The sequence below is a fragment of the Acanthopagrus latus genome, chromosome 18, assembly GCF_904848185.1.
Source record: "Acanthopagrus latus isolate v.2019 chromosome 18, fAcaLat1.1, whole genome shotgun sequence".
NCBI classification, from domain to species: Eukaryota; Metazoa; Chordata; class Actinopteri; order Spariformes; family Sparidae; genus Acanthopagrus; species Acanthopagrus latus.
This window is the reverse complement of record NC_051056.1, coordinates 7,962,408-7,986,545: the sequence shown is the minus strand read 5'-3', so window position 1 is coordinate 7,986,545 and position 24,138 is coordinate 7,962,408. Positions and strand designations below refer to the sequence as shown.

The 24,138-nt window shown below is 41.4% G+C and overlaps 2 long non-coding RNA genes across 4 annotated transcripts; one reads left to right on the top strand and one right to left on the bottom strand.

The window, feature by feature from the left end:
• Positions 1-667: 667 nt before the first annotated feature.
• On the bottom strand, positions 668-9,040 carry LOC119006902. 3 transcript variants are annotated; one of them, XR_005070925.1, is made up of 4 exons: positions 8,040-9,040; positions 2,450-2,539; positions 1,401-1,537; positions 668-881 (listed from the first exon to the last, which is right to left on the bottom strand). It is a non-coding gene; the product is annotated as an uncharacterized LOC119006902 (long non-coding RNA). The 3 variants fall into 3 exon arrangements; XR_005070924.1 differs by lacking the exon at positions 668-881 and having other exon boundaries at positions 984-1,537; XR_005070926.1 differs by lacking the exons at positions 668-881; positions 1,401-1,537; positions 2,450-2,539 and adding an exon at positions 5,881-6,396.
• An 8,093-nt stretch (positions 9,041-17,133) lies between these two features.
• Positions 17,134-21,098, top strand: LOC119006958. Its single transcript, XR_005070965.1, has 4 exons — positions 17,134-17,199; positions 17,310-17,394; positions 19,730-19,848; positions 20,279-21,098. It is a non-coding gene; the product is annotated as an uncharacterized LOC119006958 (long non-coding RNA).
• The last annotated feature ends 3,040 nt before the right edge of the window (positions 21,099-24,138 follow it).

Genomic DNA, 24,138 nt, shown 5'->3' with positions numbered 1-24,138 from the left:
CACAGAAACAAGACAAATAACACAGTCCAACTATCGAACAGTAAAACAGTAAGGCTCGACACAACATGAAACTTTCGTAGTATCACCAGCGTCTCTACACATGAACACAGCATTGAGAACATTGTTTGTGTACACAGAGTTTACCAAAAAGTTTTTGAACAACTCACATTAGTAGATGTTTCCTCCGTTCGCAGCCGTCACAGGAGCTGAGAAGTATCGATCTCTGAATGTGACGTAACCTGGAGGAGAGTTAAGGTGGAATGCTCCGCGATATCGCACGTGACCTTTCCAGCTTTTTATCTGAGTATTGTTTCTTGTATGAGGCTCCTTTTTCAACTTCAAGGTCAATATTGTTTTTTGCTAACGACGAAACAACAAATCATAGTGCATATGAAAACAGACAGGGCCTGTTTTCATATGCACTACTCTTTGGTTGTTTCATTTGTTTATAAAAGAAAAAAAAATGCAAATGTTTGAAATATAATAATCAATGATTTCATGGTGTTTAGGATGTCACTCACAACACAATATAACAGCATCCACAAGATTATCAAATATAGGTAAGATTAACAATTAGCTGAGGCAATTACAGATTTACCAGTGGAAACCGGGTGGAGAAAAACTATCTCAAACTTACGATCAAAGGACTTTATGTTCTGTGTTTTAATACAGTGGGAATTAATTTAAACAGGGTCTCCAAGGTTAAGTTACCCACCCTTCTTTGCATAGACTCAGAGATATCTTTGCAGAAGTCTAATTCCTACATTATGCTTTACTGAGTAAAGGCATCAGTTAAAATACCCCCATTTTCTCATCTTCCTCTCTTTCTAAGGATATTTGATTTCCATGCGCACACATCTATAGAGATCTCTCTCCTCCCTCTATAAAGACAGATGATATCATCGCAAATATGAATATAATCAAAAATAATATGCTGTCTCTGGGTTAGAATCAAATTTCCTGAGGCACACAGAGAGGTTCATTTCCCCAGTGCTGCCACTTCACTGTGGTCCAGCCAGTCACAGCTCCGGCTGACAGACTGGGAGACATGACAGCGAGACTTTATCAAGGCCAAATGCACACAATCTTATTAGAGCTCAAACAGGATGGCCTTATTGCACCACTGTGGTTATTGGTGGGAATCACTGACAACTATACGTACCAATTCCCTGCACTTTATTTAATTCACTCTCTCTATAACCCTTCCCCTTGCTAATAAACCTCCTGAGGACAAGAGAGATCTCATCGCCATAGACTAATAGTGTAATCCTCCAGTACTGGATCTAATATCAATGAGAGCACAGTTATAGTCATATAAAATCCATTACTGGTTGCCTCATTCTTCACTGACCAACAAAATTGGACAAATCAGTGTAGTGGTGGAAAGTGTATTAACTCACCATGGATTAAAGAGTTATGGGCTGAATACAGTTGGAGGCAACCCATTATGTACCAGATATGACTGGAGGTTTGGCATAGGATGGCAGTGCAGCTCCTGCAGAAGTTTTCAATTTCTAAAGCAGCCTGCCTGTTGACACTAGCATTCATACAGAGTAAAGAGAATAGCCAGAAATAAGAGGGTTATTTGCTCAGTGTACTGTAGTTTCTTGTTGAAAGGAAATAACATATACTGTTATGTACAATTTTGATTTGCAGGTATGCAGTGATAATGCTGGGATCGCAGATATCTTGCATGTCATGACTGGATTGTAATATCAGATTGTGTAGGGTTAGGCTTGGGGTCAGGATGAGGCTTATACTGGGTCAGTGGTTAAATATATTGTTACTATTTCGTTGTATTGTTCTCAGCTAAATCTTTTACTTAGCTAAAGTTAGGTTTACTTATTTTGTTCAGGTGGTCAGCAGTTTTGCCTGATGAAAAACTTTTATCATGTTGAAGTTTTGAAACTGATCACGGTTCATATTTTGAGTCAAATCTTAGGATTTTGGGGAAATGCTGGGGAAAAGCTTGCTGACAATTCACATAATGTGACTTTTGGACTAAATGTCAGACCAAATGGTCATGGTTTGGTTATCTTTGGGAAAGACAGGCGGACTGGGCAGTCTTCCCTAACCTCCACTGACCAAAATTGTTCCCCCATACTTCCGTTAGCGGCAATAAAAGCAGCCAGTCTGATGTGGACACAGGGATAAGGACAGCAAGCACATACGGAGGAACATGTGTTTGCAGGATGAAGACAGACGCTGTCAGGAACAGCAACAATAGATAAGGCCTGAGGAAAGAATGGCAGCTGGAGAAAGAAAAGAGGAAGGGAAGGAGCAAACTGGAGGAGGAAGGAGTTGAACTGAGTCTCCCTAGCAGAGAAGAGCAGAAAAAGATCAGAGTACTAGTCTAATACATAACAACAGCAGCAGAATGAGTATCCCTTCAGGGCACTAGTAAGTCCATGACAGGGAGTCTAGAGGTGTTTGTAGTGTGCCTTGTTACCTGCTGCTGATTTTCTTTTTGGTGATCAGTGATTTTCTTTTTGAACAGAAGATGACAATATGACAGATCCATCACATTGCAATGCAAGAGCTGAGAGACGGGACACGTGGAATTAATGAGGTTACAAAATGATATGGCTGAGCGGTATACAACACTGAGACTGATAAGTTCAAGAAGTTCAAATTTATAGAAAATCAAATCAAATCAATCCCCCCCTCCCAAAAAAAAATTTAAAAAAAAACAAAAAACATAAAGATAAGTTGGTGAACAAATCTTGTAGTGAGGTATTTTCTTCAATAGCAGATGGGTGAAGCATCAATGGGTAGCTGAGTGACACATGCTACTCTACTCAGATATCTTATCATCTATGCAGAGGTCTCCGCGTATTATACAGTTCATTCACTCAGCATATTGTTTCTCCACCTGATCGGTGAGTCCAAAAAAGAGAACTAAATGGGCTGCCCCAGCTGAGAGAACCTCACCCTTACTGGTGGTAGAGTGACTGCCTTCCATTCTGTGCCTTGGAGTGTTCTCCCCAGCGTAAGGGATAATAATAATAATAATAATAATAATAATAATAATAATAATAATAATAATAATAATAATAATAATGATAATAATAATAATAATAGCTTCAATTTATATAGCACCTTTCAGGGTACCCATGGACACTTAAAAAAGTGGAACAAAGGTATATGAAAACAAAAAAACAAAGAATAAATGGAGCGCCTGTCAGTCAGCACAGAGGGAACAGCCACATCGCCGCCAGCACCGCCGCCAGCACTGCAGGGAACAGCATCTGAAAACCAACACCTGAAGACCCCACCAGCAATGACGGAGCAGCGACCATCCAACATCGCCGCAAGCCGGGGGAGACCACAACAGCAGAGGAGAGTGACAGCGGAGCCAGGCTGATGAACAACCCAGTGGTTCTGGTGGAGGGAGGACCAGCGGAGCAGTGATGGACAGCCCGCAGAGCATCGAGTTCGTCTGCTTATAAGTTAGCGTTGCTATGCTAACAGCTGATCGTTGAGGCTAACAGCTGATCAACAACATAAAGATGTTCGCCCTCTCCTCTCCTGTAACAGGTACAGGTCAATCTGACGAGGTATGTATCAGAAAGCTTAATATCAATGGGGGAACACTGTATAAATGAGGACCTTAACAGGTATCTCAAGTGATGCTCAAATGGCAGTCAATAAAACAAAACCAGGGCAATGCAACTGGAATGGAAAATATAACAAATGAGATATTAAAATTGTCCAAATTATTGTGTACTTTGAGTTATTCAAAACATGGTTATACTCACCACCTACACCTACGGTATGTTATCTAAGTCTATATTTAACACAATACCAAAAACCCACCATGAAGACCCAAGGACACCATAAAATTAAAGAGGCATTGACCTAAAAGAGAGAGTGCAGCCTCTCGCATCGTCGCTTTTTTTTCTGCAATATTCTTTTTCAGTGTACTGTTTTGTGAGCACATTTTTGTTCACTCTAATGTAAATACATCTGATGTGCATATGCTGCACTGACTTGTTTGGTGAAAAATAAAAATAAAAAATACAAATGTTTCAACAGCCTGTGTGTGTATCTGCAAATATTTCTGTGCATGTGAACTATCTGAAGAATTCTCTACGATTTCAACTATTTTAGTACAGTATTATGGCAAAGCATACTAAAGATGAGCGTGCCTTTCATTATGCCCAACAGTGTGTAGTTGGTTAGACAAAAATCTGGTAATACCAATAAAGTGTGTGCTATTGGGTGCAAAAGTTTGATTTTGATAATGCTATACGTAGTTTTGGTTGCAGTGCTTCATTTTGCAGGATATATGTGTTATATATATTGTGTTAAGTATTTTGATACAACCAGCCTCGTTTGCAAAATTGTGTTTTAGCAATTTGAAAGAACTGTAAAACAGAATGTTTATGACCATACGACTGCTTTGGCTGCTTTGAAGCTTTCTCGTGTGTTGTTAAGGGGCAGATTATTGCAGTGTGGCCCTGGGCAAATGTCACTGCACTGGTTAGACAAATTGGTTCTTAACTTAATCACAGGTGAAAAAGGGTGATGCATTTTTGTATAAGTCTACTGATCTGACAAAAAAACTGCAACAAATGCTTTCCTTCCTTAATGAGTGGTATAAACATAGCTCACATAATTAACTAGTAAGTACAACGTAGATCGATATAAATATCTAGGTTTTATTTTGAAAAGCATATATGAATTCAATGAAAAGTGTAAAGTGTCAGGTCGGGGTAAAAGGGAAAACTATGGAAGGGAAAAGGTGGACCCAAACGCAGTAGACACGTGAGGCAGAGATGGGGATGAACAAAAAGCGAGCTTTATTAAAAGCTGATTACAAAAACAAAACAGACCAAAACAGGGCAAAAAAACAAAGTGACAACCAAGAACGAAACAAAGTAGCAAAAGAAAACAGCTAGACAAAGTTCAAACAAAAATTCAAAGTTCAACTTAAACATGGAAAAACTCAAAACCAAGACATACCAAAACGGGACAGAAGCGCATGGACAGGAGCATGGATCAGGAGCATGGATCATGAAACAGAGAACAGCAAACAGAATACAATGACCAGACAAGGAGTGAGGGGAACACAGAGACTAAGTACACAGACACTAATGACATGATGAGGCACAGGTGAGGAGAGAGGAGGAAGGAAGCCAGGTGAGATAATGAGGGGGAGGAGCACAGAGGAACAGACCAGGAGGGAACAAGACAACAGACAGAGGGAGCCAGAGGGGAGAACATAGGAGAAACTTAAAGGACACATGAGGGCATGGAAAATCAAACACATGACACAGAACACAACAAGACATAGAAAAAAAGGACATGAATCAAAAACCAGATACAAGGACAACACAAACAGGAGTCATGACATAAAGGTTTTTGCAGAATTAGCAGATAGAGCTTTTGGGAGGAATCACTGGTAAAAGTAAGAATGTGAAGGTTATGAGTTTTCAAACATCCTCCAAGCTTGTGTGTGGCAGCCTGCTGGGGTTTTCAGGCCTTTGAAATAATTCTCTCTGTGGATCAGTCCAAAACAGTGTCACAAGATACATTCTGTGTCTGCACACATATGCAAAAAGTTAAATTTAGTGAGGTTCCTGGTTTGGAAAACCATCAGGCCCGCTGGAAGATACTGACAGCCCTGCTATCAAATAGGCTATTTGAAATGAAGAACGAAGGCTAACAACAAAGGTATTAAGATGGGATAAACAAATGGCCGGCCTTTCATCAAGAGATGTATGTACATCATGCAGTATCAGGAGCAGCTTGTGTGTGAAAAAGGACTGCAGTGAACTTGACCTTTGACCTTTTCAATATAGAAGCTATTGAAGTTTCAGCTTTGTTGCTGAAGCACGTTTTGCCCGTGACAGAAATAAATGAATCAGCACTGGAGAATAAAGTGCATGTTTTGTATTAAAAACAGCTGACTTTGAGACAACCATCCAACACCATCCCAGAGAGGAGAAGGAGGGAGCTCCTGCGGAACTCCCACTGGCTAAGCAACATAAAATCAGAGACTGCATGCCCACATCTTTACCGAGACCCGTCACCACCACAACATCCTGCACCTAATGCATCTTGAATAAAGCTGTCGCCGGCATGGAGCCAAACAAATATTTTTCTTTTAATGCTATGGATAACTGTAACAGCATTAGTGCACCTCGATCACTGTCTTTTTCCAATATTAATGTAGTTGTAACTGAATAACCTTAACAATACTGAGCTAGTCTGACAGTCAGTGGAGATGGGACTCACATTTTCTGTATGTTGGGCTGGTAAGGGCTGTCCACAGAGCATTGACTGTATTAATCTGTATGGCTCACACAATACAACCACTGCTGAGTATATCAGCTGTGGCTCTGTGTGTAGAATATTATGGCTCTTACAGAATATTGAGGCATTTCTCATGATCTATAAAACAAGGATAAATTAGGTATCACTCAGACATTATGATAATAACCACTGGACACTTATTTCCTGTCTGCAAAGCTTCTGACACATGATGGAGCGGCATTAAGTATGAATCTGATCATGTTGCTATTGAAAACTGTTCAGCAGCACAGTGACCTAAAAGAGACATACACACGTACATACATACATACATACATACAGTGAACATAGTTTTTGCCCTGACACACTCTTTCATCACACTGAACCTTGAGTTAAACCTGGCACGGGACATTTTGGGTGTAGGCGATAACAGACAGCATTACTGCAGTAAGGGGCGGCTGTAGCTCAGGAGGCATAGCGGGTCGTCTGTGCCTGGACGAAGGTTGGGAGGTTGCTAGTTCGAATCCCGGTTCCCCCTTGCTGCACACTGAAGTGTCCTTGAGCAAGATACTGAACCCCAAATGCTCCTGATGAGCAGCTGGAACTTTGTTTGGCAGCCTCCGCCATCAGTGTATAAATCTGTGCTTGTGAATTTGTTTTGAGCAGTCTGTAGAAGGGAAAAGGGCTGTAGAAATGCAAGTCCATTTGCCATATTTATCCTGTGCATTGTAACTAAATTATTATGTAAAAGCCTAATTCCTACCCTGAATATCATTAACTGAAAATGTCAGAGCATAAACGCACATAAGTGCACAAAAGTATGGACATGTCATATAACCCATGGAGTGAGTGAGTGAGTGAAAGGACTGTACTGTAAGTGCTCACCTCCATACATGTCAGGTAATGCAACAATTTGCTCATGCAGCTGTCCAGCTGTGCTGAAGACATGTGCCAACCTTCGTTCAAAACATGCCATACAACTAAGCAGATTTGGCAACTTGTGACTTTCATATTTTGGGACATTTTTACAGGCCTCTAAAGATCTTTAAAAAAAAAATGCTTGCAGTGTTTTTTCTTTCTACCGTTCCCTCTCTTTATATTCATAAAGTAAAGCAGATTTCTCCTCCATTGAGCAGTCAATTACGAGAGAATTTCAGTGCATTACAGTGGATTTTACTGTTCCTCCATGGCTCATTACAGCCGACAGGTTGAGAAGCAAGAGTTACAATACATCCACCTATTTAATTCCAAAGGTTTGACGCTTGCAGTATCGCTTATTAATCCAAAAACACCGGTGTCTGTCCCTCCACTCAGGTCTGCTCGTCCAATTAAACGCACAGCAAGCCGTATTATTTGTCCAACATTAGTGTGCAAAATGCTCCAAAAGACATCAACATGACAAACACGGCTGAGAGGGGACATCCGAACTGGAATTAGCTGAGGTGAAGCCCAGCGGACAGCTAGTGGCTGGCTGCCACACAACGTGGCCAAAGTTTAAGCCTTAATATACATTGAATGATGGAGGTAAACAAAAACTGGCCAAACATGAACACTTTTAGTTTGTGACAGACTGGGAACATAAAACGGCCCTTTCGCCCACCAGCGGCCCGCCAGTGCGCGGGGAGCAACTTTTGACGCACGTAAAGATCACGCATTTGTTGATAGCCCCAGTGATGGCGGACGTAAATTCCCACGCTATAAACACCTGCATCAGAACAACGTACAACCCCAATGCATAAAACAAATCAATAAATCATCAGAGCCATGATAAAAACATGTCTTACCGTCATGCAGTTATCCATGTCTACCTCTTCATCTTCCTCGTTTTGTTCCTGCTCTGGCTCATATTCCTCTCTGTCGTGTCTTTCTCCCAGGTGTGTTGGCTCAGCTATGTCGCCAGCATTAGTGCTAGCAGTATTAGTGCTAGTGCTAGCTGAAGCTGCACTTGATTTTAAAAACAAATCAGTCAGTGTGCGGCATTTTTTCACCATCAGCCAGCAGCGCTCTCTTTGATTTCTCTCTCTTGTCTCCACTCTCCTCTTGTGTCTCTTGATGCCTCGACTCACTTTTTTGCTAGCTTAATCTCAGTCAACTTCCAACAAGCACACAAGTGCGGTCCACTCGATTCAGTCTTAAAATTCCCAGAAGGCATTGCTTCATTTCTAAATGTTACCTCAACAAATGATCAAATTTAAAAAAAAAAAAAAAATGCAGGTAGATTGGTTTTATTTCAAACCATGCATGTTTTTGAACATCTGAATCAGACAATTTGCTACAAAACCATGCAGACTGATATAAAAGTTTGTGACTGTAGACTGTAGCGGGTAACCATGACTGTGATATTGAGACTAGTATGTGTTGTATAAAAATGATTAAATTATTTGTGTGGGTTACTGAGAAGGAAAAGGAATTGGACAAGTTCGGCGGCATTTGTGTAAAGAACATTATTGATAATTGAATGTTGGTCGACTAGAGTTTTCTTGGGGCAGCACTCTGTCTGGTCAGGAGAGCTCGAGGCCCCCTAGGATCTGGCAAAATTCCAGAATATTGGTTCACGTCTGAACGATGGAAACAGCTTTAGGTTTTGTTTTTTTTTTTGTTTGTTGTTTTGTTTTGAGAATTCCAGAAAATATACCAGTCAACAAGAAGCCTGTGGTCTTTGCTGAATTGAACCCTTTTTTTTAAAGGCTTTTGTCACTGTAAACCTCTGTCTGCTTCCATGTCTGTCCACTGCCCCTTCTTTCTTTCTCTGCCGCCTGCTCTGCCTTCCTTATCTTCCTCCCTCTCACTCCCTACCACTGTCACTCTTTCTCACACTTCACTCTCACTCCATCCCTCTCTCCCCCCTTCATCCTTTCATCCCTCTTGCTGGGATATGGTTGCCATGGCAACATAGGCCTACTCTGCTGGAGTGATGCTCAGGCTAAATGGCTGGAACTCGTTCGAAGTGTCCATGTGGTATACTAACATTAGCACTGCAGTGTGCTGGCATGTCCCTACACCATGCTGAGAGGTCTGCTATAGCAACTATAGTGATGCCTTGTTTTCTCATGAAGTAACATGATGTTGACAAGCAATTATACACTGTAAAACATCACAGCCCCACTTTGTTATATTCTGATTGCCACAAGCTCGTTCTAAGACTCTTGGTGGACAGATTTCATCACTTGTACTTTTGATAAAAAGCTTGACATGCAAAGGTTAATTAGTTGTTAGTTGGTGTTGTTAGTTTTAATTTCTTGCACCACTCTGCAGACATTAACATAAGTAAAGTTAGCTTACTATCCACTATGTTTGCTGGGGGACTCGCGTTGAAAGGCTTTGCCCACTTATGTTATTTATACTGAACAGTATGAAGGAGAATGTATCTATTTATGTTGTTTTAATTATGGAATTAATGCCAATAATTATCTATGGTAATTCGGAGCAAGCTGCAGATTAAGGACGTTACTTTAAACTCATTTGTGATCAGTCATATCCTCTTTGCCTTTCTGCCCTCTCTACCTGAGTGTGGGGCACTGCGAACAACATGTTTGCATGAGAGCACTCTGGACCAGGTTCGCCACTGTGGATGTGTTCAGGTTGCACCACATGGTGTTTGAGAAACTTGCCAATTCTGGCCATGCTAGTGACTTTTTGGAAAGGCTGGATGACAGCCACAAATAGTGTGGTGACAACTGGAGAGTCAGTGCACAGCACGAAGAGTGTAACATCATCATAGCAACACATACTAGATCAGCGCCAGGGCTGTAGCCTAGCAGTGAAGACATGCTAAAGGAGTCTGAATACCAAAGGAGGAAAATGCAAGCGGCATCATGAGATCCACATCATGTCCCTACTCAGTGTGGAGGGTATAGTCTTTGTCAAGATCCTTGCTAGCCACCTGACAGGGAGCCTCCTGATGAATGCATATATTAACGCTGCAGTGCAGAAGGGGCGGGTCCCAGGCATTCCAGGATGCAAAGACCATATAGGCAGGTTGATTGGCTGATCGAAGATGGGAGAACAAAGGAGATCTGGCAGGCGTTTGGTTAGACCTTGCCAACGCTTATGCATCCACTGAGTAGTACTTGATCATGTAATGTGGTTATTTAAAAAAAGATTTCCCAGGAAAGAGCCTCCCTGTCGTGAAATGAGAAAAAAATGCTGCAAATTGCTGCTTTATAAACAAGAAAGAAAAAGAAAAAAAAAAAAACATTTATTACATTTGTATTCAGTGTTTATTAGTGTTTGGAACATTTGTGAAAAAAAAAAAAAAACTTGAGAGTTTGCTGAGCCCCACTATTGCCTTACCACATAGTAACATTAACTTTTGTATCATCTCCCGTTACAGAAGAGAAGTTTCACATTAATACTCTGAATGAATTCAAGAACACACAAATGATCCACATAAATTCAGAAAAAATTGATTTTGAAAATAATCAACAGAATGCACTGGCTGGAATTAAGCTGAAGGACACATCTGACTGCTGGCAATGCCCGGGAGATTGAGGAAAAGTCAGAAACCACATCTTATACTATACTACTATTATACTATTATCACACAATTCAGTAGAGGGCCTTTTCCAGTGTCAAATCATGTCTAGACAATTGTATCCCAAGCACGTCAGGCAGAGTGTAAGTGAGCACACTGTCAGAAGATCAATTCATCAAGTTTAGTTCATCGAGAGGTAGAAGAGCTACTTGATCACAGATACAGAATTTCCTAAATAAACAACACAAGACTCCAGTCACCAGTTGTCTCAGAGGGCAACGAGTAGCTTCTAAACCAGATCTAACGAGGGGAACCAAAGGGGAAAAAGGATTCATCCTGCAGAACTGCTACCAAGGAGTCCTGACTGTCATGGACTTTCATCCACAGTCACCTGATCTCAACTCCCTTCAATACTTACAGGGTATGAGAAAACCAAGCATGATTGACATGAGTGAGCAGGTTACACCAACACTGCACACTGTCATTACAACTCAAGGAGGACAAACCAAACACTAAGACATTCAGAAAATGTGCCGACATTTTACAAAGATTTAAATTTCCATCAAACTGTTACACGGATATTATCATTTGAATTGTACAAAAAAAAGTTCAAAACAAATGCAGAATTGACTATTGGTCTCAGACTTTTGGACACCACTGTAGGCTATATCTCTATATATAATTTGACTGTTACAATCAATGAGCACAGCTGACTTGATAACACATACACACACACACACACACACACACACACACACACACACACAGTCACATACTTACACAGTCAGACATATTTCAGTAAGTGATGGTATCTCTGTTGCCTTTCCCTCCACCACCATCATTACTGCTGCAGCTCATGTCAAATCTTTCTTCAGCCAAATGATTACTCGAGTCTTATACTGTAGAGAAAACTAACATTAATCTGTCCATGTGTTTGGTCCATGATGTGAAATGACAAAATAATATGGAGCGCTCAGCCCGGTTTTTCCCATGCACTTAATCCTGAGATCCTTCCCTTGCCTTTGAAGTTGAAAATGTTCTTCAGGCACTCTGAAGCCCCCAAAGAGGAAGTCAATGTGAAGAGAATAGCATTTTAAAAAAATAATAATTTAAAGCGATGTCAGCAGTGTCTCTGTCACTTGTTTGTAACCTCAGTGAGAGGGTTCACAGCATTACATGCATGTTTACTTCAACATACAGGTTTTTAACACATCACATTGCTGTGGTGTCATGAGTTCTGTTTGTAGTTGGCACCTACATTACGTCACATGCAGCACGTTACGTCGCATTGGATCAGACAAGCTGTTACAGAAAGCTTGGATTCATAATGCTGCTTTAATCAGGTATATTCAAACATAGACCAGTTATGACTTCATGTGTCAGGGCAGAGATAATAACAGGCGATTGATTACATCTGGTATGCTACATAGTTAGCACAACACATACAGTAGATTATTCCCTCACAAAAACAAATGACCAGTAAAATACCACAGTTTCACAAGGGGCTGCCCAGGGATGGGCTGGCCTTTACAGACTCGTGCTGTGTAACCAAACATCAATTAACTGCTCAAACTTTTATTTTGAACACTAATTGAAATCCTGAAATGACCAGAGACACCTGACAACGTACGTCAGGCTGAATTTGGGGAAATTGTTTCGGAAAAATGCCCAGTACATGCAGAATATTTGATTCTGAAGGCACGATAATATCCATGGAGTATTGAGTTTTGGGTTTTCGAATGTGTCACTCTGTGTAAACATCAAATTGATTCCATAAACAGCTAAAATAAAATACTGTTACCACTTGTTTGATACTTTTGAGCAGTGTTGAATAAGAAGATGAGGTGATCTACCAACATCTGAAACACCCTTTTCCAACAGCAGAGTCAGAGGACTGCATCCTACAGTTAATGTGTCCTAAAAGCAACAAACACACAGCCATCAGTCGGGTTTTAAACTTCTCTCCTATGTAAACTCTCATTTATCACTCTTCACACAACTACTCACTGTACAACTGAGTGCAACACACACATGAATGCATGCACTGTTATGCTCAGTTGTACAATTCCCTGCATTGAGACTACAAAGACAGAGTTCTTGGAAAGACATCAGGGAAGCAGGATTCAGCCGGGAGGCCATGTTGGCTGGCTTTTAAAAAGCTCCAGCTTTAAGTGTGGCCAATCAGAGCAGGTAGAAGCACCTCAGACGACACTGTATAAACCAGTCTGTTTCAGGCATACTGAGGCTTTACAGCAACATTATGTTACATGTTAAAATAACAGCTTCATCGTTCATCATTTTAGTGACTTGTAACAGAGTAAACGTTGTCTCTGTCTCATCCATCACTTGTGTCTGCACTAAGTAACATCAGTGGGAGGGTAGCATCACAGTGATGTTTCTGGTGTTCCCTCTGATGTCCTCTAGCCGTTCTGCCTCAACTCACTGTGATTTACAGAGTTTCCTGAAAGCAACCTGTAGCTGCTGCGTAGCGTAGCTGCAAGTTAGCTCTGCTTAGCTGACTCTGCATAGAGCGGGGCCGGAACACATCTGTGCTCGGACTGCTATCACAGCAGCTTCGGACTGCCAGGCGGAGGAGGTTTTCAGGTGCGCTGCTGGAATGGGAACCAGAAACAGAGCCGTTCGAGCAGGCCACAAGCAGTTTCTACTGACATCGTGACAGAGGTGAAGAGGACGCCGATGGGGGAAACGGATATAAAGAGAGCGACCACAGACCAAGAGGTGAGACACCAGGGTCCCAGACTGCCTTTTTTCAGTTGTTGCTGGTGACAGCTTTGCTATAAAAAAGACTGCATGAGAAAAGGAGAGCTGAACTTGCTGGTTGCCTGTTGGTGAGTAATATCAGTCGTATGTCTCGTGTTGTTGATGTTTTGCTGTTAGCAAAGTTGTCACCTCGCTAGTTTTTTGATCATAAGCCAAGTCAGCCCTCTTCGACCTAGCTTTAGCTTTAGCACGCTACAGCCAGGCGTCGCCCTCTCCGGTTCAGGCTACATTAGCTTGGCGTGCTGCCATGTTCTGTATTGCGCGCCGAGCTTCTCCAAACCTGCGCAACCTGAGCACTTTCTGCCGCACGAGCATGTGTATTTACTTCAAGAAAGAAGTTTTTGAGATGTAATATGAATCCCCTCTGCTCTTCCTACCACACAGCTCTGGTCAACCACACATACTTCATCATTTTGGGATAGACTTCTGGATTTCTCTTTAAAAGCCTTGGTACAAGGTAGCAATAGCCTCTGTCAAATATAAAAGCCTTTTTTTTAAAAAAAATTCTCTTTCATTCTAAGCTTGACACACACATGTTCGGACACAGACACAGAGAACATGCACTCTGTGTGGGTGTGTTTCTGTTCCTTGTTTGTCCAGTAGGTGGGAGTAGCACTCTGTGTGTGAGCCCGGCTCCAGCCTCACTCATGCAAACACACAGCTCAGTATTCAGGCTGAATGACCCTCCAACGGTCCGGCAGCTGAGAGGCACACACACTTCCACCTCATCATCCCCTCGTACACCAACATTCGTCTTTTTAAATCTGCTTCACCAAATTGCAACATGCAACATTTTAAGGAGTTTTGTCCCCGTGCCTCTCGTTTATCATCATTTTCAGTGGCAGTTTCCACCATGTGCTGTTGTGCTAGTTGGTCCATAGCATAGGTCTCCATGGTAATAATCACAGTGTGTGTGCTTGTTGCTGTTGACGCTAAACATAACTCTCCACGGGAGGCTGACTGTTTCAGCCTAATGAACAGGACGTACAGGCTGTCAGGCTCAATCCAGTCTACATTCACTAATTGTAGCATTTAGGAAGGGTTGCCGTCCACTGGGGGGGGAATAATGTACATTTTACGTATAATATACACACATCTCCCAAAGCAAACCAGTGGATGTATCGCACATTAGGTCTACCTCATCAGAAACACTATAACCTACTGGATCTGCTGGCTGCAGACCTCCACTGTGCGCTGCATGTGTGCCGTAGACTGTGTGTGAGTGTGTGTGTGTGTGTGTGTGTGTGTGTGTGTGTGTGTGTGTGTGTGTGTGTGTGTGAGTGGCTGCCTCCTGGAGTCGAGCCTGCACGGCTATTAAACGCAAAAACTGTTGGCGTTTTGTGTTTGAACAAAACCAGGATTTCTCTCTCTTTCTCCTCCTGTACCTAAATCGCACTCCTCCCAGTCTCCTTCCCCCAATTTATTTATTTTTTTTCTCTGCAGAATAATCCCAGGTCCTTTGAGTGGCAGTCGCAGTTTCGTATTAAATCTCTGAAATCCTCTCAGCTGTCATTAAAATTCTTACCATCCTTTGCAGAGGCAGAGGGAAGAGAGAAGGGGGGAATCAGGGGTAGGGGGAAAAGGGAGAAGTGGGACGAAGGGGACAAACATGAAAGAGAAAGCAGGGGTACAGATTTGCCTTTGATTCTCATCAATAAGGAGCTGATGTAATAAGATATAAAACCATGCTGCTAATGAGGCTGGGAGACAAAGGCTCCGAGATAGACAGGAATGTGCAAAACGAGCGCCGCGGCTAATATTATTTCAGATTCCTAATCTCATCCGGAAAATTATACTTCTGTACCTGTGTTTCAAGCGGATTCTTATCCTCGCTTCAGCTCTCACCGCATTTTTATGACCCTTTCCATATATTTTCACTTCAGGTTTTGTCTCTTCCTACAACCAGTCTGAACGTCTATGTCTTATTAGTTGACAATAGCTGCGAAGATATTATGATGACGCCTAAAGCCGACCAGCCTCGATAAATTCTGCTGCGGGCTTCAGTGAAGAGCGGTACGAGAACTAAATCACTTAGAAAAGCCAGCAATTACAATGCTTATTACAAAAGGCAAATACAAAACTAATGAAGCCTTCATTCTTTTCATTTATATTCAGTTTATTTTGCTCATTTCAGTGTATGATCTCTAAAACAGCTATACAAGACCAGTGATACACTTTTACCCACTGTACAGGAAACTTAATTACGTATAATACCTGCCCCTTTATTTATGAAATCACAACACACTGTAGACACGAATGGCCTTCCCTTTTTTTGTTTGCCTTTTTTAATCTAAAAACATGTACAAATCCAGCAGAACACACTCAGATGCATCAGTAACAGTCATCTTAATAGTGTTATCATTGCTCTTTTGAATAAACTCTTCAGTTGAAGTCATAGTCCAGAGAATTCCACAGTTTCACTCCAGTTACTGATAAAACACGTCTGCTTTAATGTTCTACCTGCATATTACCTGCAATTAAATCTCCTCCCGCGATCCTCGCCATTTGGCCTCAGTATAAACGACCTCTGCAGATTTTTCAGGTCTGCTTTTAGCTTCACAAATGATTAATAACATTTTTTTAATCAACTAAATCTTTAAAAATGTTCCCATACAGACGCATGCGTATATAATTATATTCATCGATATCAAAATGCCTCAGAGAGCAGATAAAGGCATGTACATTTAGTGAATAAAACATGAGACAAAACACACTTCAATATGGACAAATATATATATATATATATATATATATATATATATATATATATATATATATATATATATATATATATATATATATATAAAAGAATATAATAGGCTGAAGGTTAGAGAACGTACATCTTTGGAAGGGACAAACCTGATTCACAGTAACTCTTCAGCTGTCTGTTCATTATTGCAATCGGGGCGTGTAGTGTTCCCTGATCAGGACCATAAGAGGAAAACATGAATCATAATATACTGACCTGCATGTTATACAAGTTTTTATCATGCAGGTTTTACTTAGAAAACTGGAACATGTCATGTAAAGAACAGGACATTGCAGCACAGATTGCATTGGGAACACTGTGTGTCCAAATCAGAAGACGCAGAATGCCAAGGTCGCATATGGGAAAAGTCCATATAGTCAACAATAATGACACAGTAAGAGCCAGCAGGACATGACACTGTCGACAGCTTTAGAAGACAACAGCATGCTGTACCCTCGCAGGAGTGAGTGGGATCTTAAAACTCTAAAGCAACCTGGCAGCCAGTGTAAAGATACTTAGAGGGGAGAGTAACACTTCACAGGTCTGCACTTTTAATTATCTTCTCCTAACTTTATTTTGCTGTTTCTATTTTTCTGCTGTTGTTTGTTTATTTCTGTGAGGCACTTTGAGGTACTTTTTCTGTATGAAAAGCGCCATATAAATAAAGATTGATTGATTGATTGATTGATTGATTGATTGATTGATTGATTGATTGCACATTTCATGGTAAGTAGATGGTAATTACTAAGTAACTTATGTGGAATGTCTTTTGCCCCCCCCAATTATCATAATTACATTCAAAATGTTTTAGAAATAACATTATACTATTTTGCAATGTATTTAATAAATAACTCGTCATGTCTGGGCATTTCCAGGAACTTCCAGCTGTATTCTGCCTTACTTCTGCTCATTGTGTCACTTTAAACTCCACCAATTTGAAGTGAGTTGTTGCATCTTCATTTCCAACTTGTTTTTGTCTAACTTCTGCAGGTTAGTACACTGAAATACACTTTTAACCATTTACAATCACACCAGTTTCTGTCACCTCAGCAGGTCAGTCCCACTTTGGAACAACTTTTCTTTTCTGAATGTGAATTCTACAACAAATACTACACCTTCATACTGAAGAATCAAGGTAGGGAATTTTTAGTATTTCTTTCACAAGTTGGAAGTGAAAAGCAGCATTATGTTATTACTGTGAAACAGAGTCTTATCAAACAGAGGCAATACATTCTCATTGATGTGTGTGTCACTGCTCCTATATATACAACTACACTCTGTGAATATTGTTACAATTTATCCCTCTAATAAGTGTAAGGGGTTAAAAGCACGTTTGATGATTCAAATTTTTCTTAAACTCCTACTCTTAAAAGTTTAATCATCAGAGTAATATTCTCATGGTAGAAACAAAATTGACTTTGCTAAAAGTGATCAAACATCGCACCTCCGTTTTACCAGGATGGATGAAATGATAGCTGAGAAGTGGACTTAAGGCCCATGAAAAGATTTTACATTATAGCAGAATATACCAGATGCTGAACTAAACTCTGGATGATTAGACAAAGATGCAAAACTCAGATAACTCAATTAACAACCGTGCAAACAGACGCCAAACAAAGCCATCATTTCTCTTTATGGACTCCGCAATCAGCGTGAACTGTATTCAATTAGCATCTCTGCAAGCATCCCTCCTCTTGTGAATTAAATGACACAAATCCATATTCAATGTTTTGTAATGATTTAATGACGAGGGCCGCATGCCGTCTTGTATTACAATTGACCCACTCAATTAGTCCCACATCCAGCCCCCTGAATCTCCACATCAAAAGATGTAGACGGGGGCATTGGCAGTAAAATTAAAAAAAAAAAAAAAAAACAAGCAAGCATCGCATCCCCATTCTGGTAAGTCTCTCTCATATTAACTGCATCTAAATGAAAAATCAGACGAGTGATTTGTCTGTAATTTCGTAGCAGGCTCAGCTGTCAGTTAGGATAGGCAGCGCGCAGTGGAACAGCTGAATGATTAAATGGAGTTGGGCTGCCTAGGCAGCTTGCCTCACACTCCTGCACCCAGCTCCAATCCAAAACCCTCCTTTCCTTTTACCTTGCTTCTCCATACTTTACCATGGTGTACTTTTTGTCCTCATTTATCTCTCCTCTTCCAGCTCATTACCCTGTCGGTTTTTGTTCCCCTCACCTGTTCCTGCCATTTGCCGGCATCATGAGGCGGCGCCCCGGCCGCTTGGTGTCGTGAGGGGGAGCTAATAATCCATAATTTACAATAACACTCGTTAATAATTAAGGGAATTGGAGCGTTCTGAGAACTCCAATGCAATTACCCCCAAAGCCAACGCTGCGGCTGCGAGGGCTCGCACTGCGGTGTAGCTGCTTTATTACAAAGCGGCAGCATCCAGCGGCAGAGGAAAGCAAAGGAGAAGCGGGCACAAAGCGGCCTGAGATTGACCTGCGGGATGCACGGCAGATGGAACACCGGGGCAAGATGAGCTGTGGGATTACCGCTGCAGCGCTGTGACTGCGTGGTTTATCTAATCACAGCCCCTGCTATCTGCCTCCATGGCTCGCAGAGGAGGTGATAAAGACGAACCACATGCGAGTTGCGGCTTCATGTGACAAGCAGATTGTTGGGATCCTGGATCCGTTGAAGCATTTAACCCAGGGCGCCGCTGTGACATTCAAAATAAAATCTGACAGGCATAGCTGAAGGGGTCCTTGAGCAAAATTTGATAGGCAGACAGAGGAGGGAGGTCCTTTAATGCAAGCTTGACAGAAAAAACATAAAGGCCACCTAAAAGGGGAAAAAAGGGTACCTATCAGGGGCCTTGTACTGGCTTTAAAACACATAGGGGAAGTGGAACTGGATCACAACCCTGTGTGGAGCAATCAGTGGAGCCATATTGGACTAATTAAGTCTCTTAACGAGCTCTGCTAACAGGGGTCCAGTGACAGAGCTCTCCACCACACAAGAGCGACAGGAATCCGAGCTCTCTCAGCGGAACGTCACCTCCACTTTCCTCTCTTCCCCAGTTTGCGAGAATGACACTTTGGAAGCAGCTCTAGGCTGTTGAGTGGCCCGTCGTTCTCTGAATCGCAGGGTCAGGGGTCAAGTATTCCCCCTCGAGGTCCAACTCCTTATGCCTCGCCATAACCCCCTGGTCACCTCCTCAGCCCGCCTGCTCGACTGAGAAAGAGTGAATTGAGGCTGATTTGGCAGTCCTCCAGGTCAAAAGGTTTGACTTGGATTTCGAGCCAAATTCGCTACGCTTAATTACCTTGTTTTTTTCCCTGTAATCACATTTCACACACACACACACACACACACACACACACACACACACACACACACACACACACACACACACACACACACCTCCCCCCTCCTCCCCCGTCTCCAGCTCTGCAGCTTGCTGTGTACCCTCTCACATATCTGTCGGCTTTCTTCTCACCCGCAGGCTTCTGAGGATACAACGCAGGATAGACCATAACTAAGAGAAGGTTATTAACGTCCGCATAATGAGGACAGGATGTACCATTTATACGTGGCCATTGACATTTAATACATATAAATCAGGTGAGCCCAAGTTTCAAAAGGCTTGTAATTTCTTTGTATGAGCTGCATCGCATCGCTCAGCTGTATCAGCACTGCAGAATAAATTGCTTACATAAGGCCAAAGTGCCTCACTCGTACTTAGAAAGGAAGGTTCAAAATTAACATTGTTTCCGTGCCTCGGTCCCATCCGGATGGCTCAGGATGCAACGTCATTTGAATGCAAACCCTGGAGATGGAAAGAAGGGGAAAGGGGGGTGGGGGGGTGTGGGTGGGGGCGGCGGAAAGGGAACATTAGAGGAAGGAGAAAAGAGGCGAACGGGAAAGGGAGGGAAACAAATGTGAGAGCTGTCGTGCATGAAATTAAAAGATACCTCCAAAATACTCCCGCTTGTGATGCTTCATGGCAGGCCCTCCTGGAAGTCTCTCTGTCTCTCTTTCTGTTTGTCTGCAGGGAAGGCAGATGTGAGACGGTGTAACCTTTAAGGAACGTCCAAATCGATAAAGCTCTCCAGTTCCCCAGCACTCAGCACTGCTGTTGCCTCAAGCTAAAGGCTCAGGCTGGGGAACCGGGGATATGGGATATTTGCTCTGCCACTCGTTTTGCTTTGAACTCCCTGGTATTGTTGGGAGAAAAAAAAAAAAAAAAAAAACCTTTGCAGGAACTTCTGTCGCAATCCCAGTGTCCATGTTTTTGGTTTGTAGTGGAGGTAGACTGCCTGTAGCCAGAGTAGATATACAATCCAGCCCAGTGCTTTAACCAAACCACTGGGCCACATACACACCTCCTGAGGAGGTGGCTTTGCCTCATAGAGTTGGACCCATACTAGACTTGCAGTGGATGTCATATAATGTAATGTAATGTCTGCAGCATGAGACAAGATAGTCAGCAAATCAGCAATGTTACATGCATGTTTGAGAACAGAATAAAGTATTTTATATAAATAAGAATGTTTGCCTTTACTAGCTAACACAAAGGAGAGGCATGCAGCATAGGAGGGACCAGAGAGGAGGTTGATGTACAGCAAAGGTTCCCTGCCTGACTCAAACCTGGGTCTATGCAGTTACATGGTCGGTGTCATATGGCCTTTGTCCACATGTTTTTAACACACAGACGTGTGCATATGCATGGAGTGTAAGTGTTCCAGCGATGTAAGAGTCATGTTGAATATGATTGCTGAATCAGAAAATGTCAAATAATATATGTAATTATTCATTTATTACCCTGGAATACTTGGTCCAGTCACATATAGTGGTGTATTAAAAACACGTGGACATACAGACAAAGCCCCAAATTAATTTTGAATAGCACAACATTTGGAACATGTAATTATATGGTGTAAAATAAACAATCAAAATGGATTTTGTCATTACTATTGTTGTTCGTTGTCATACATTTGAAGATTTGTCTTTTTACTGTTTAAAGCTAACTAAAAATGGGTGGTTTTGGTTAAAATCACCAAGTTGGCTCTGAATATTTGGTTACAAACGTACCTATGTTATTGGAGTAGTTGAAGCTTGTACATTATGTAACTTCACTACATGAGAAACTTAAAAGAACTCAGCACTGTCTTTTGGTTTCACACTGGACATGAACAGCGTCTCCCGAATGAAAGTCCTGTCCTAACACAAGTGCACCTCAATTCAGTCTTCACTGGGTAAGGATGTGAACACGGTCTGTTTCTCAGCATTTGGGCTTTATTACCCCCCTGCAGAGGATTGAAACAGACATAAAACAAGCATGTTGTCTCAGCCTCTCTGAGAAGGGAATTGGTATTCATCGACACAGACCTTTGATTACTGTCAAGGGAGGGCACTATTCGGGATGGCTGGGGAGGATAAGAGGGACAGATGCCCTAAAGGGACACGTAGGGAGGGCTTAGGAAACATGAAAATTGCAAACACCTTTCAAAAGCCGCTTGTAGCTCCATGACACCAACTTATTCAAGCTAAAATCCAAATATCCCTCGTCGATGAGCAAAGAAGAGAGGGAAAATCAATGTTTCATGAGTAATTCACGTCTGACTGATAGTGGGTTTGCCACATCAGAGTGCTCAGGGCTTAACTAGTTCAAACAGCTTCTACTGGTTCCATCTATCTGAAAAGGCACATTCATGTTCAGCTTGTCAGCTCTGATATCGTGTAGCCTTCAGGTGAAAGTCTGTCTGGAACAAAATAAATAAATGATTCGTCAGAGTCAAATCCCCTTTTTTTGACACTAAGGCCTGAGCTTCAGTGACATAACAAATATTACATTTGTCTTGCGGTATCACATCTTTTTAGGGATCGGATCAGATTGCAGGATGTTACATTGGTCTTACATGCACTGACTCTGCACATTTGGGATGTTGTTATTCAAGCATGGCCTGTTCAGTGTGCATAAAAACTTCTGTTGGGTTCTAGTCAGTACAGTGAAAAGAACATCTCTTTAACTTTTATTGATTGATGCTGAGTAATTGTTTAAAAGAAGTTAGGCTATTTCTGTATAGTTATTATAGTTAGCCTTAATGCCTGTTGCTGGGTCCGATTCTGAACATTAAAACTACTTTTTATGGCAGTGCTGAGGATGAAGATGGAGGCTACTCTTATGTATGATTATACAACAGTAAATACTTCAGATGGCAGCTTAATAATGGAACATTTTATGTTGGCCTTGCAACAAAACTTCATCTGTTGGCCTGTTACTATGAAGAAATAACAGGTTTACAACTTAAACTTTAGTTCATCATAACCACTATTATGACCAAATCTACCAGGTGTAGGAGTACATGTAACCTAGGTGTATGAATGGTAACATTACTAAAAAACGTTGACTTTCATTTCACTATCGTCACATCACAGTCATTATTTTTGCATAGCCACAAATAGTTACATTATCTGAAACACAACAAAAAAAAAAAAAAAAAAAAAAAAGAAAAACAGGATTAAAAACTTTTGTAGGTTTCTTTCACTTGCTTTCAAAACAAATGTAGACTCTAGCCGGATCAAGATCTTTATGACAGGAGGCAGGGCACTCACACTCATTTTCATAAGCTAAGTCAGGCTTTCACAGAAGAAGGTTCTTGGCATTGATATACAACATCTCCTTGGCACCAGCTCCTTATCAGGGGAAAAAAAAAAAAAAAAAAAGTTTAATGTATTACATCCTTCAATTCTGAAGTTTTAGCTAATATTTTTACACCTTTGTCAGTCATTTTGACCATAATTAGAGATTAAATTCTAGAACAGTTATATAGATATTCTATTTAATTTTTTTTTACTTTGGCCCTATATTAACATGTTTAGTGTGTAAATCATCCGCAGTTGTGTCACGGCTGCCAGTTGGACCAATTCCAAAAATGTTGGTATGAATCATTTACATACCAAAACATGTAAATAATCCCTTTAGGAGCATCTGAAGGTACAGGAGAACAAAGCTTATAAATTAATTCTGCATGCTGCCAGCATGAAGCAGACATGCAATGTGTCACCTTCACAAACACGACCGGATGTTGACCACATTAACACATACCAGGGACTACACAGAGCCATGTCGCAATCATCTGTCCGTCTCTCTGCTTTCTATAACTGTTTATAATGTGTAGGGTCATGGGGGGCTCAAACAGGGTGAATTTTACACAAGTTCATACAAAAACACTTCGTCTTTCTTTACTACAGAACTGAACCGAGCCCCATTCCTAACATCCGAGATGCTCTATATGCTTGCAAGTTGTCCATATTAAATTCTAGTGCCCATATGGTCACTTGTGGGAAATCTCTGCAAAGGAAGAGACTAATTAGAATTTAAGAAGGACTCAAGGCTGCCCCCCCAACAGGTGACGTGCCTTGCAAGTACCCCCCAACCCCACAAGTGTCTGTTTCAGTGGCCTTCACTTGCAAGTCCTATATCCATGGCATGCTTATGCATAATAGGCTTGCTTCTACCTGATATGTTTACATTAGATCACTATTAGTTTGGAGTAACTAAAAAAGCAATCAACAATGGATATTTCTCACAGTAGCTATCTGAAGACAAATAGCAAATGCACAGCCAACCAACCACTTTTAGACCGTCCGGCAAACCCACCACCCCTAACCCACACCCATCCCCCAGACCCCTGGGTTTTGGTTTGTCAGGTGCTCAGTCTGCCCACTCCTATGAAAAAAATGAATTGTGATTGATATAAATTATATTATGTATATTTATATGCTTCATTTTATTTTCTTGAATTCTGATCTATTAAACAAACTGGAGGTCTTTCAGTTTTTAAAAACCATTAAAATTGTAATGGACTTTCATAAAACCAAACAGGTATCCTTTGCTGCCAGTTAAAA